Source organism: Numida meleagris, chromosome 3, assembly GCF_002078875.1.
Source record: "Numida meleagris isolate 19003 breed g44 Domestic line chromosome 3, NumMel1.0, whole genome shotgun sequence".
Taxonomy (NCBI): Eukaryota; Metazoa; Chordata; class Aves; order Galliformes; family Numididae; genus Numida; species Numida meleagris.
In genome coordinates, this window is record NC_034411.1 from 15,434,351 (window position 1) to 15,448,096 (window position 13,746).

The 13,746-nt window shown below is 44.0% G+C and overlaps 1 protein-coding gene and 1 long non-coding RNA gene across 7 annotated transcripts in view; one reads left to right on the top strand and one right to left on the bottom strand.

Moving 5' to 3' along the window:
- Positions 1-13,746, top strand: part of SYNDIG1 (synapse differentiation inducing 1) — a 114,128-nt gene that overhangs the window by 71,934 nt on the left and 28,448 nt on the right. The gene's annotated exons all lie outside the window — the stretch shown is intronic.
- On the bottom strand, positions 1,350-6,840 carry LOC110396503. The gene is made up of 4 exons (XR_002437009.1): positions 6,395-6,840; positions 4,278-4,392; positions 4,028-4,183; positions 1,350-3,269 (listed from the first exon to the last, which is right to left on the bottom strand). It is a non-coding gene; the product is annotated as an uncharacterized LOC110396503 (long non-coding RNA).

Below are 13,746 nucleotides of genomic sequence, written 5' to 3' on the forward strand. Positions count from 1 at the left end.
CTTCCCTTCCCTTCCCTTCCCTTCCCTTCCCTTCCCTTCCCTTCATTTTTTTATAGAAGTTTTCTGCCTTGTAGGTTATAGGCAATTGTTTTCAGCTTTGTAGGTTGTAGGCAAGTTTGAAGACTCATAAGTCAGAGAAAGATGTTAAAAAAAAATCTTTTTCTCCTGTCAAGTTTACCATTAATCCTATCAGATGATTTATCAGAGGCTGTGGAGATTTTTGCTTAGTGGGGGCTGATCATTCTACAACATCTTTTTGTCCAAATCCTCTTTTGCTCCATAGGTTTATATTTAGGAAAGAGGGCAGCAGCTTGGCATGTGTTTCTTTCCCTCCTTTAGAAAGAAGTACAGAATCAGAGAGCTGAGCCTGTGCTGGTGTGAATGAGCTTTGCTTTTATATCTGCTTCTCCTGTGGGATGTGATGGGATGTGGTGAGACTTCCCCTTAGCCCTGAGAAGTTCCCACCAAAGTATCCTGGAGATGCCAGCTGGGCCAGAGCAGCAACAGCAGTGGTACAAGTTGTCCTCTATACAGCTTCCACATAACCTCCTTGGAGTCATCTCTGACTGACAGGCAGGTTTTCCTAACCTGTGGACTGCATAACATTTTTGTCAGCTCTAATCCTTCCTGCTCAGCCTAACGATGTCTGCCAGCGTAAATCTTCATGGGTTGCTCATTCCTTGCTTCTCCTGCCAGCAGCAGGAACCAGGTATCTACTGGCCTTCTCAGACTGAGAAATGCCAAGACAGGTTTAGTGGGATTTTCAGAAGGCATAGACACACACCTGAAAAATCCCACCAGACAGTTTTCTGCATGCTTAGGTGCTTAAAGAGCCTCCAAATCCCATCCCTGCTCTCCTCCTTGGCAACGCGTGCAGTCTGCCAGGCAGCAGACTGCGATCCAAGCTCATGAGAGCAATCGCTTCCCGTCTGCTGCGGTTAATCCGTGTGGCAATTAATTCTCTCACGCAGGGATCGAGGAATGTGTGGCACTGTAATTATTCCCCAACCCATGGACTGTTTGAGCGACACAGCCCCAGACGTCATCACTTGGAATTCCTTTTAAGAAAAGTAGGCACCATGCACTGGGTGAATGGATTTTCTCTTGTATTCGTGCAAACACGAGGTGTATGTGATAAGGCAAAAGAGCAGCTTGTCTCTCTTCAAGATAACTTCTGAAGCTTTTGGTTACTTTCTGTCCAATTTTCAGAGATAGAGGCTTTGAAAAAAATGTATTTTTATGATACAGTGGTCACCAGTTAGAAAAGAGCAATAATGCCCATGTCCCCAGAGGGAGGAAGAAGACAATATGAACTTAAACTTTATCAGAGACCAGAGATCAGGTGCTCAACATGCATGAATGTATTTCACTTTCTTTGCTTCTCTGCATCAAATGTTAACATCCAGACAGTACTAAAAGGACAGAGAAATAACATCCAGATATTATATGCTGATTTACATTAGAAATCCAGCTCATAGACTCCATCTCATCAAGAAAAACCAGGAGATAGATAGCTTAATGGTATGACAGATCGCACCACCAAACATGCTGGTGTTGCTGGTGAGACCTATGTGTGTGTTTTTTCCTTTTTTTCTTCACATTTCTCCATTCAGAAAACAGAATATGCTTACATGTCTTCAGTTCCAGGTACCTAGAGCTCTCACACCCTCGTGTCACAGGGGGTTGGAGCTTCTCCTTAGAACAAGCCGTATGCTTTGGGACTTTCTCTCAGTAGTCATCTTAAGAAACAGATAAGGTTTTCTTTATCCACATTCATCGGGGGGTTGGAACTAGATGATCTTAAAGGTCCCGTCCAACTCAAACCATTCTATGATTCTATGACTCTATAACACAAACAGCCGGAGAGGGCTGGTGTGTCAGATTTAAGATCTGAAGATTGGTAGGGTTTTGGTAGATTGGTAGAGACCATTGAAAACAAGGTTTTATATGAGGAGATGTAGGGTAAACATCCTTGGCAAATATTCACACATCTCTGCTTGTAAACTGCCTCCCTGTATAAGTGCGTATGTGTGCATTTCTGTTAAGTAAAAGACAGTGTTTGCAAGAATAAGCACTTCAAGATCATGAAACGACACCATAATTTTAGTGCCACAAGACAACCAATTTGTACATATGGCTCTACAGATAGATTTATCTGGTTGTTTGACTTGCATCTACATTCAAGCCTAATCCTGAGGAGCAGGATCTGTGCTGGCAATCACTTTTAGCTGGTGGCTTTCACTTCTTGTCCCGCCTCTCGGTTTGTAAGGTACTCCATTACACCAGACCACACTCTGGTGCTGGGAAGACACACGCACTTCAGGCGGGAGTGGAGACCCTGCCACCTTTGTGCACAGTATTTCTATACCAGCCACTATTTTCCGCAAGTGACAGGTACCAGGCTTTGTCCACTAAAATCCAGTGTGCTCTGCCCACAGAGGTCTTGATGTGTTCTTATGGATGTTTGGTACCTCAACCAAAACCTGTAGTACCTGTACTAAAACCTGTACCCTGGAGTGCCTGGAAAACCTTTGTGTTTGTGGTTATCACACATCCAACGAGGCCAAAACTTTCAGGAAAGTTCTTTGTTGAAGAACAGTTCCGGTGTGTCTACCAGAATCTCCTACCACGCACTGAAGACGCAAGAAGACAGGATGCAGACTCTGGAAACCACCTGGGACAGGAGCTGGCACTGCAGAGGCAGGTGGACAGCAAGGAAATGTCATCACATGTGCTCATGTCCCTTCAGTCTTAGCCGTGGGGCTGAGTCAGTTGCATAGCAGCTAGGATCAGGCTCTCTCTATGTAAGTGTTTCACTATCATGCTGTTTATCAGAAGTGAATACAAGGATCCCTCAGCCTTTCAAAACAGAAGAAAGGACATTACCAAGAGGGGAGTATGTGTTGCATGGGGAAACTGGAGGCTGCCAGTGGTCAGCTCTTCCCCAGATAATCATAGGTGCATTAAAGTGGGGTTGTTAACTGCCAGTTTTTTCAGTTCCCTGGTTTCTGGGCTGCAGTGGGCTCCCAGCCATCAGCAAGAGCAAGGGTAGACTGCCTGTGCTGACTTTTCCCTTCAGGGTAGACATGTCCTGAGAAGAGATGTTTGTGCACACAAAGAATGGCCATTAGTGTAGTGTATCAGCACTGCTGATTTCATTGTGCTGTAGGCGAAGTCTTGGGCTAGGAAACTTTACAAGTGTCTTGTGTAATTTCCTCTTTGTTTCTCTTTGTCCATTTGATCTTGTGGTCACATTTCCAAGTCACGAACTGCAACGACAAAAAGATTAGATTAATGAATGGCCTGATTGCTTCAGCCCTTAAGCTAATTTTAAATAATTGGAAAGGTAGCTCACATGTAACATTCCCAGGAGAGTTTAATTCATTATGCAAGTGTTTAATTACAATAAAGTTTTGGGACAGAAGAGAGACCAACCTGAAATGCTTGAGGAGATTAGGGGTCTCTTTTATTAACGAGAACATCCTGCACAATGGCAAACTTTGAACGTGAATTGTTCACTGTCAGACGTTTATGTCTCACGCATTATGCTGAGACAGCAGGAGCCAAGAGACGTATCAGTAGTCATGCTCCAAGGGTATAAAACACTATTGCCACCTGGCATCCTCTTTTTGTCCTGCTGTTACTTTTTGTTGCTCCTGTATTGGCTCATTATTTCACAGGCTTACAAGACAGTGAAGATTGTTGCAGTGCAGAATAATGCATCTTCAACAGGTTACTTGTGCTCCTGCCTCTAAGCTCAGTGTGTCTGTGCTACTCACAAAGTCATTCAGAGGCCCATCCAAAGAGTAGGGTGATACACAACCACCGATTAGGGTGTTCAGGCACCCTGACATGTAAGCAAATCTCATGGAGCTCAGTCTTAGGCAGTGTTCTTATTTTACTTTTTTTTTTTTGTCTTAGGCAGTGAGGTTGTTTTTTGTTAGCAAGGAGATGAAATTAGAATTACCACGGGAAGTTTTTGTTAGCAAACTGCATGTCTCACGGTGAAACGCTATATTTTTCACACCTGCAAACGTGGAGCATCCAGAGAGAATTATATTCTGGGAGAGGGCACAGAGGGAGACAGTGTCCAAGGACAAGCACAGGGCACATGATTTTGCATGCCTCCAGGAGAGCAGGAAGATGTCCATTCCAATGTAGAATGGCAGTCAGACGTCACCATCTGGAAGACAAAGCATATAGTAGATCCTCCTGCTGAAAGAGGCTTGAGAAAAGAAGAAACCTGCTGCAAATCTGGGAATGGAGCAGTCTCTTACCCTTTTAGTCCATCCCACTGTCTGCCACGGTTGTCAAGAAAGCCAAAAAGCTTTGCATGCTGCTTCAATGGCTGTAGCAGAAGCCCAGTGATGTGATGATGTCCCTTGAATTCTCCTGTGGCAAGAAGAACAGAATGTATTTCTAGAGTAGGTCTTTGGGTACAGTTTATATAATAGATCTTTCTTTCATCTCTCACTGAGACAGTTCACAGAAATCTTTTTCAAAACAAAAACAAAAGAAACAAGATATACGCATTTGAAGTGTAATATATTCAGAGGTAAAATGAGTAGATGTTTTCAATGGCAAAGATTTAAGGTTAACCTTTTATCAGTTTCCAGAATACTCAAGTGTTCTTTTTCTTCTCAGAGATAAACATCATGTACCAGACTCAGGGCTACATTCTAATCTTGAATACACAGTTCTATCTTTCAGTAGCTGTTGTGGTGAGTGCCACTGAATTACTACTTTATTTGAATGCACAACAAAGTGAAATGATCACTTCTGATTATAATCTACATATCTTTTTTCAAATGGGCTGCAGAAAAATTCTCTGAAGGAACACATGAGTGTAATGATCTAGGCATCCAAAGATGCCCGCCAGACAATTATAACTTTTCATTGACTGAACTGATGTCCCATTAGCAGAAAAGAAATGAAGTTTTTATACAGGTATTTCATAAATATTTATATATTTATATATCAATTTTATATTAACATATTTATTAATGTATATGTTTTTTACAGATTTTTTTTATACAATATAGGTATTTTTATAGATATTTTGGGATGAACTGTAAGAACCAGCTGAAAAGGAAGGTCATCTTACAGATCATCTTGAGCGCAGTCAGATGGCATGTGTGGGACAACCGGGGGATCAAACCCAGCCGGCATGGGTTCATGAAAGGGCAGGTCCTGTTTGACCAATCCAATCTCTTTCTATGACTGGGTGTCCCAACAGGTGGATGAAGGAAAGGCTGTGGACATAGTCTTCCCAGACTTCAGCAAAGCCTTTGGCGCTGTCTTCCACAGTATTCTCCTGGAGAATCTGGCAGCCTGTGGCCTAGACAGGTGTATTCTTCACTGGGTAAAAAACTGGCTGGAAGGCTGGGCCCAGAGAGTGGTAATGAATCCAGCTGGTGACCGGTCACAAGTTGTGTTCCCCAGGGATTGGTACTGGGGCCTGTTCTGTTTAATATCTTTATTGATGACCTGGATGAGGGGACTGAGTGCACCCTCAGTAAGTTTGCAGATGACACCAAGTTGGGAGGAAGTGTTGATCTGCCTGGGGGTAGGAAGGATCTTCACAGGGATCTGGACAGGCTGGATGGATGGGCTGAGGCCAATGGGAAGAAGTTCAATGAGTGGATCATGTACTTTGGTCAAAATGACTCCATGCATTGCTACAAGCTCAGGACAGAGTGGCTGGAAAGCTATGCAGAGGAAAAGGATCTGGGGGTGTTATTCGACAGCTGGCTAAACACAAGCCAGCAGTGTGTCCAGGGGGCCAAGAAGACCAACAGCATCCTGATTTCTATCAGCAATAGTTTAGTCAGCAGGAGCAGAGAGGTGATTGTCTCCCTGTACTCAGCTCTGCTGAGGCCAGACCTCGAGTTCTGCATTCAGTGTTGGGCCCCTCACTACAAGACACTGAGGCCCTGGAGCATGTCCAGAGAAGGGCAGAGAAGTAATGAAGGATCTGGAGCACAAGTTTTGTGGGCAGCAGCTGAGGGAACTGGGATGGTTCAGTCTGGAGAAAAGGAAGCTCAGGGGAGACCTTACTGCTCTCTACAACTGCCTGAAAGGAGATCATGGTGAGGTGGATTTTGGCCTCTTCTCCCAGTGACAGGACAAGAGGGAATGGCTTCAAGTTGCACCAGGGGAGGTTCAAACTGGATATTAGGAAACATTTCTTCTCAGAAAGACTGGTGAGGCACTGGCACAGGCTGCCCAGGGTGGTGGTGGAGTCACTGTCCCTGGAGATGTTTAAGGAAAGGGCAGATGTAGTACTTAGGCACAGGGTTTAGAGGGCAATATTTGTGGTAGGTGGGCAGTTGGACTAGTTGATCCTAGAGGTTTCTTCCAACCTTAATGATTCTATGGAGGGACTTGGACCTACCTGCAGCTGTGCCGTTATGACTAATGACTTTGTTCTTCAGCCTAAAATACACACTGGATTATTATGCATTGTATTAAAATATCAAAATAGATGAATCTCAGAACCCATTGCAAGGCAGAATCTGAGAAAGGGATTCAGCTCTTGTATAAACTGATATATTAACTAAGATAAAAAGAGTGAAGACTCTCTGCAGCTGCAACATGCATCACTGGAGTAGTAATGTTCAGAGGTTTTCCTGCAGTGTAAATAGTTGCTATGGTCATCCCAACAGTGAGGCTATGGACCTTCCCACTGATTGCAAGGTTTTGTTCATGTGAAAACTAAAATTTAGATAAAAAAATGCATCATGGGACCATAGTAGGTCCCCCTAGGCAGCACAGTAAAAGGCTGTCCAGAGAAGCTGTGGTGCCCCATCCCTGAAGACATTCAGTGCCAGGTTGGGTGGGGCCCTGAGCAGCCTGATCTGGTGGGTGGCAACGGTGCCCATGGCAGGGGGTTGGAACCAGACGGTCTTTGAGGTCCCTTCCAACTGAAAGCATTCCACGATTCTATGATTCTGTGAAAAGACAGGCTTCTGATGTTAGTGGCAGTGCTCAGAGGGACCTCTGTAAGGTTAAGTTCTGTGCCAGTGTAAAAGCTTGAGAGTCAAGAAGAGCAACAAGAAATAAATCCATTCTATTAAGGTAAATTGAGAGATTGCTCTTGGTTCCCATTATCCAGGACAAAAAATTGAGCCAAGCAGGAGCAGCTTCTGTGAGGTAGCCATAAGAAATTTGGGCTGCCAGAGGAATATAGATAGATTGGTGCTTTCCTGCATTAATTATTCTCACATAGATCTGCAAGAGCTTTGGTGCCACCTCTTACCAGTCACTTTGGTACCTGCTTCCAGTGCTTGTTTCACTTGTGCCTAAAGTGTTTGAAATATTTCACTGGGAAGTGAAAGATTAGTTCATTACCTAATATTATTGCATTGTTCCCAAACACCATTTCCTAATCTAAACAACAGCATTTGGAGAATTCTTTGCCTCCAGCAGTCTCCACAGAGGTAGGCAGGACATTAAAATGCACCTATCAAGACACATGATCTTAATGTAGTCCTGGAAATAAAACTAATGTAGCATTTTATATGCTCAGGAAGAAAAAATAAAAAAACAAAACCTTTTTTCTTATTGTGAAAATCATTCTTCTCCTTTTCCCCGTGCCATGTAGTATTAAAATACATTCATTATGGGAAGTGATGAGCAGTGAGTTATGAATGACATTTCCATATTTTGGCATTTCTTTTATTATTTCCCAAGAAGCATGAAATAATCAGGGCTGCTTGGGTGAATGGAAGTCCCTACTCATTCACAGAGGAACTTGGCTTCCTCTAATAGAGTAGGGGAGGCCATGGATGAAGGTTGTGGGATTATGGCATGGAGCAGGAGAGATGGAACTGGCAATCTCTGCTTCACCACGTTCCTCATCTTGCCTTCTTTAGAGTGAGTGCTTTGCTATCATGAAGTCCACAAGAAAGAACAAAATTCAAAACAGCTATTATCCAAAATTCTCAGTCCTCACTGCCTTGATGGCCAGTGGAGAATAAGCCATGAGGTGATGCTATACATATGCACAGACAAACTTTTGTAGTTCATGTCATTGCCTCTCTGAGCTACTCCCTAGCTATAAAATGCACCAGGCAGTAATAGCACTTCTTTACTTTGTTCATAAACACAGGTACTTGCAAGCTGTGTATGGCATGCAATTCCATAGGTAGAGCAGCTGCTGTTATGCAGCCACCCTTAAATCTTTGTCCAAAAGAACTTTGCCCAAAAGGATCAGGCTGCAACAATCTTCCTTTCTAGTCACTAGCCACCTTCTCCCTGAAAATAAAGGAGAGTTTCTGTTAGTGTCCATCATAGCATCATGAGGTATATCACAAGGTGTATCATGAGGTAAGGCTCCCATCTCTAGGACAAGGTGCAGAAATGTGGTAGTAGGAGCAGGAGATGTTGATTCTTCTCTTGCCAGGGCTGTTCAGGGAGCCATCCTTGATGGGATTTGGATTTTTTCTTGCTCACTCGTCTGACAGAGGATCTCTGGAAGGAATCACGTTCCCACCCCACGGTAGGGATCAGAAGTTGGTGCAGAATGCACCATCCATGGGTCAGAGCCTGACAACTGCTCCAAGCACTTCCCTTTGCTATAGCAAGGATGAGCTGCAAAAGCTTAAAGAAGTCCTTGTGCTGGTAATAGCAGGCAGTACATTTGAAATCCTCCTAGGTGCGATATCACAGGAAATGGGGTTTGTAACCAGACGTGTGGGCCTTTGGGCAAATTTAAATAGTAATTGTCTCAGCTTGGGATTTCTGGATTTCATTCAAGACACTGCGCTCAATAATTTTGCTGAACATGTCCTCATTCCTTGACCTTGTAGCACAGATGGCATTGTTCTAGGCAGGTTTCTACCGACTACGACTAATTAAGCAATTAATTAGGAGCTTGCACTTACACAGGAGTTATTGTAAAGCAATAACTTAAGTGACCTTATGGGACTTTGCCACAGCACTGGTCCAATGATTGTCCAAATTATCTTTGCTAAGGATTCATTGCATCTGTGTAGTCTCAATTTGAAGCACAGCTGTGACAGAATAGACTGACCCCGAGCGGTCCTGGGCCTCTCCTGATGTGTCCTGAGGATGTCTCGCCTGTATCTGAAAGCTTTCTATTGTTAAAACTGCTGAAGATCATCCTGCCATGTGACATAGAATGTCTATTCCTAAACTGTGGTGGAAAAAAAGTCTTGTCTCTGAGGGCTTTCAGAATTTCTATGATTTTAATGAATATTTAAATCACATGGGGATTGGTTCTTATCGTATCTCACTTTGTTCTGTCAACACTTCAGCATTTTTCTCCTCATCAACCTTGTTTTAAGCCTTTAGATATTCTGAATCTAATTGTGTCATAGAAATGATACTTCATGACTTTCTCCCACATTTGTAATAACTTCTGTGTTGCATAATAACAACAAAACCATAATGCAAACTTCACATGTCTGCTGATTGGAAAACAGATCATTTTAGAAATTTCAAGTGCATGTACTCTCTCTGACTGGAAGAAGAATGAGCAGCATTAGTTCCCCCTCATTTCTTTATTAACAGCAAGAAATCTCGAAGTGTTTCAGAGTGTTAGATTCAGCCTGGGGAATTAGTAATATTGCGTGTCTGTTTCTTGATCATAAACTGCAAGTGGAGGTTTATGTTCTCCACACAGCTCTTAAAGTTATTCAGGAGAAATGTTGGAAACAGAAGAAGGAAGTGGCATTTAAGAAAAATCCAAGGTAGGCTTAAAAAGCAACTTTTCTCTGTAGCTTGGGATGAAATCAAGAGCGCCTCAATTCAGAGCTCCTGTATTCCTTTGTGAACATCAGGCCTAAATCAGCCTTTAGTCCACACACGCTACATCAAAATGGGGCATCACTTTGGCTCTGCTTCATTGAGAGATCCAAGGTCTCAGAATCAAAAAGGCCTTAATCATGGGAAGGCAGTAGCAGCATTCCAGCATCTCTTGGTGATGCAGCTCTCTGCTGGTGATGCCCCTCTGGGAGCGCTGCCCCCATAACCACCAGGCACCCACGACACTCTGTGTTTGAGCAGATCACAGTTCCAATGTATAAGAATAGGGAGCTGAGCAAATTCTTGCAGAGTCCATTAATACTGGAGGTTCCTTCCCTCATCAAGCAGTTTTGCCGACACACTGAGGGGGGTCCTTGCTCCCTCTGGTGACAGGAGCAAGTTGTGGTAGGAATACTCTAATAGCAGCACTCACTCTCAGAAGCAGCTGTAATCTCCTGGATTTATATGGTGATTCAGCCCTTAGTGCATGCATAGTGGCACGGGTTTCTGTCACATTTCTCTTATCTGTCATTGCACAAAGCAGCAATAAGTACATTTGAAGGCTGTGTCTCTGCTAGATTTGTCGTGGAAGTGATTTTTAGTACAGCTGTGCCTCAAGAAAGACTGAGCCAGAGTCTTCATTTGCAGAGAGTGGATCTACAGGGGGACTTCTGGAAGGGCACCATGACTGAGATGCTCTGGCCTTTGCACAGCCTCTCTCCTCCTGCGTTGCCAGCCTTGCAGTCAGCTTCTGCACACTTTGGTGTTGCTCTCTCTGCCCCTAGGGCTCGGTGCACCTTGAGTTGAAATTTTCTCTTCTTCTGTGGCCCAGGATAAAAGAATGAGCCAATCTTCAAAACCCATTAGGGATTAATTACAAGCAGAAGTTATACTGTTTTAATTAAAGTAGCACATTTTAGGCAGTCTTAGTATCAATGCCCTTTATACCAGAAAAGATCTCAAATATAAGAGAATGTATAAAAGGGAGAAATCTGTCCTGCAAGAAGTACAAATATGCTGGTGCACTCTTACCATTAGCTTGAAAGATAAAATCATGTCTTGCTGGAAACAGTTATACCACCACCAATCTGTAGGTTGAACTCATGTTCCTCTTGTGCCTTCCTGGTTTTTGCTGGGGTGATGAGTTACCCCACAGCCTTCAGGAAGGGGTATTTTCACAGTCAAATGTGAGGTTTCTAGCTTTAGATGTTAATAATACAACTCTTTGGCACCGAGCCTATAAATTCAAGATGACTTAAGTGAAAAAAAAAGATCAAATGGTGGGAATCTGAACTCTCAACATTGCAGATCATGCTGGGGGCTCCAGTTGGAGCTGGGGAGCTACTGTTTTGCTTTTGAAATGGTGTATGTGTGAAGAGAACATTGACTTGCTGTTTGCCTTAATATAATTTGAGGGAAATAGTTGCTTCCCCTCATTTTGGGAAGCCGTTCAGCCCTGAACAGCCTCACAGAGAGCCAAGTCACAGTGAAATCTGAAGCAAAGATACCTGCTCCCCTGCATTCGCTGTTTTGTTACAGATTTCTGTTATTACCACAAAACCTTTTTCCTCTTTGTAACATGTCTCTTGCTGATTTGAGGCTGTAATGTTTTTGTGACCACAAAGGAAACAGCATGTTTGAAAGTGATTTGATAAGGCCAAAATAATTTACCTCCTACCAAGTGTGACATATTTCGGCAATTGCTAATTAAGCTGAGAGATTGCTGTCGTAGCTCAGTGCAAAGGAAAATCACAACCTCTGTGAAATCTCTTTGGCAGAATGTGCATCGTTTGCTATCTACAGTAGGAGCACAGGGTGATGACAGTATTATCAGCACAAAATCAGCCTTCCAGTATGTTCACCTCCTCTTAATGTACCAGCTCCTACCTCACCAACCTGGCATCTTCATCATCTGTAACTGCATCTGTTAGCAAAGCAAATAAGGTCATTGTTCCTAGCAATTACTACATTGAGGGGCAAGGATAAAATGTGGAAATGCCATCATTTGTGAACCTTGACAGATGTGCTAGCTGCTTATCCTGTGGGGTGTCCAGTCTGGGGACATTTGTTGTAACTGTCAGGAGAATGTGTGCTTTCTCTGCTCCTACAGGGATGTGGCTCTGTACCACAGCATGAGTTGCTGGGAAAAACTGCTTTTGCACAGTAAGACTACTTGATTAGTCAGTAAAGAACCAGGGAACTGAAGGCAGTGCTGCTACTATGAATGGTGACAACCAGACACTCCGTTTGGTTTTGCTTTTGCTCAACGGAGATGGAAAGGTCTAGTTCAGGTCTTTCTAAGGCAACAAGTCTGGGGATACCAGGGCTTCCATTTTAAGGTGTCTGGGGAATTATACCAATCTCAGTCCTGATAATAATCCCAAATCAATGCCATAAGCAGAGGGAAATCTCAGGGTAAAACTACAGTTGGCAATATTACACTTCTTTTACACACGTTTCCAGTCACCTCATGAAAACCATTTCTTAGTGATCTTCTTTGCTCAGGGGTGTCAGGGAGCAACGAGATTGGAGCTACAGTACAAGGGAAGGGAAGCAGGCAGCCAGGGGTGACAGTAGGGCAGTGTATTCCTCACCACAAGGAGTAGTCCCACAGGAGCCGATTGCTGAGCCCATTCACGGAATCAGAAAATATCCTGAGTTGGAATGGGCCCATAAGAATCACCAGTCCAACTCCTGGTTCCATGCAGGAGCACACAAAAATCAGACCATTGTGTCACTTAAAGCCCTGACAACAGGAGCCTGCGCATCCATCTTTCAGAGACTGGAGAATCTGCATTTGGAGCATGAGATCTCCTGGAGACGTAGATCATTGTCCCCTGAAATCTTGGGAAGGCATTCTTGTGCATAGGTGCTTTTGACAAGGTGAGCCGTGATGTCTGGACTTCTGCAAGATGACATATGCCTTGAGACCTGAAACCTCTTTGACCATAAATAGTTCAGAACAGATATTCAGCAGCAGAAGCAAATGGCCATCGACTCCTTGAAAATAAGATGCCTGCTTGCTATATTGCCATTTTGCCAAGTCCTCATACTTCATCTTGGCTACAGAGGTGGATTAAAATGACATCCTGCGGAGTTTGGTGTCTAGTGTCTGCATTTTACCTTCAGCCTGGGCTTGTGAACATCTAAAAACAAGCTGTCCTTTTAGCCTGAGCTGGAGAGCTGTCCCTACCTGGAGGAGGTAGGGGCAGGCAGCAACTGCCTGACCACTGGAAGGTTCCATCTGGGGGGCTCTTTCCTCACTGCAAGCATTTTAGCCATTCTAGAATGGTCAAGTCAACTAATGCAATCTGTGTTTGCAGTGGGAGGCTTCACTCCTCTCTTTCCTCACGCAATGTCTCAAGGGTCACAGAGCTGTCAGGAGTGAAGAGATAGGCTATCAAGAGGTAGTTAACTGCCACCTGTACTGTCACAGCAAGCATTACAGATGAAACTGCAGTTCATAGCTGCTTACCCTTCTGGTAACCAGACATTGCTTTAGCCAGCATCAAAGTGTGGGTGAAGCAGAAGAGAGGCAGTGTTCCTGTTTCCTTCACTCTGGCTCCAGTTCAGCAGCAAAGACCTGGAGCAGGGCTGGGGCTAGGAGATGTCACAAGGGAGCACACTGTGCTCAGATGAAGGGCTCCTGTGCCCCACAGCAGGGCAAAATGGAGAGGGCCCTGTCTGTGTAAGGCTCAGGAACAATGTGGTGTCCCTGAACTAGCTCAGGATCCTTGGTGGGGTGAGTACCACTTACGTGAAATTATATGTCACTGAAAGTTTCACTGTGCTGTTGTAGCAGAAAAGCTAAGTTGCAGCTTGAACCAGTGATTGAGCACCTGGTGAGAAGGCAGGGCCAACCCAGGGGAGCTCAGGTGCAAGCAATGTACATGAGTGACTGGAAGGGGTGGAGCCAGGATCCCCCTCTTTCCAGACCTCATTTAAGGGTTGGCAGTGGAAGCAAGGGGATTTTGCTGG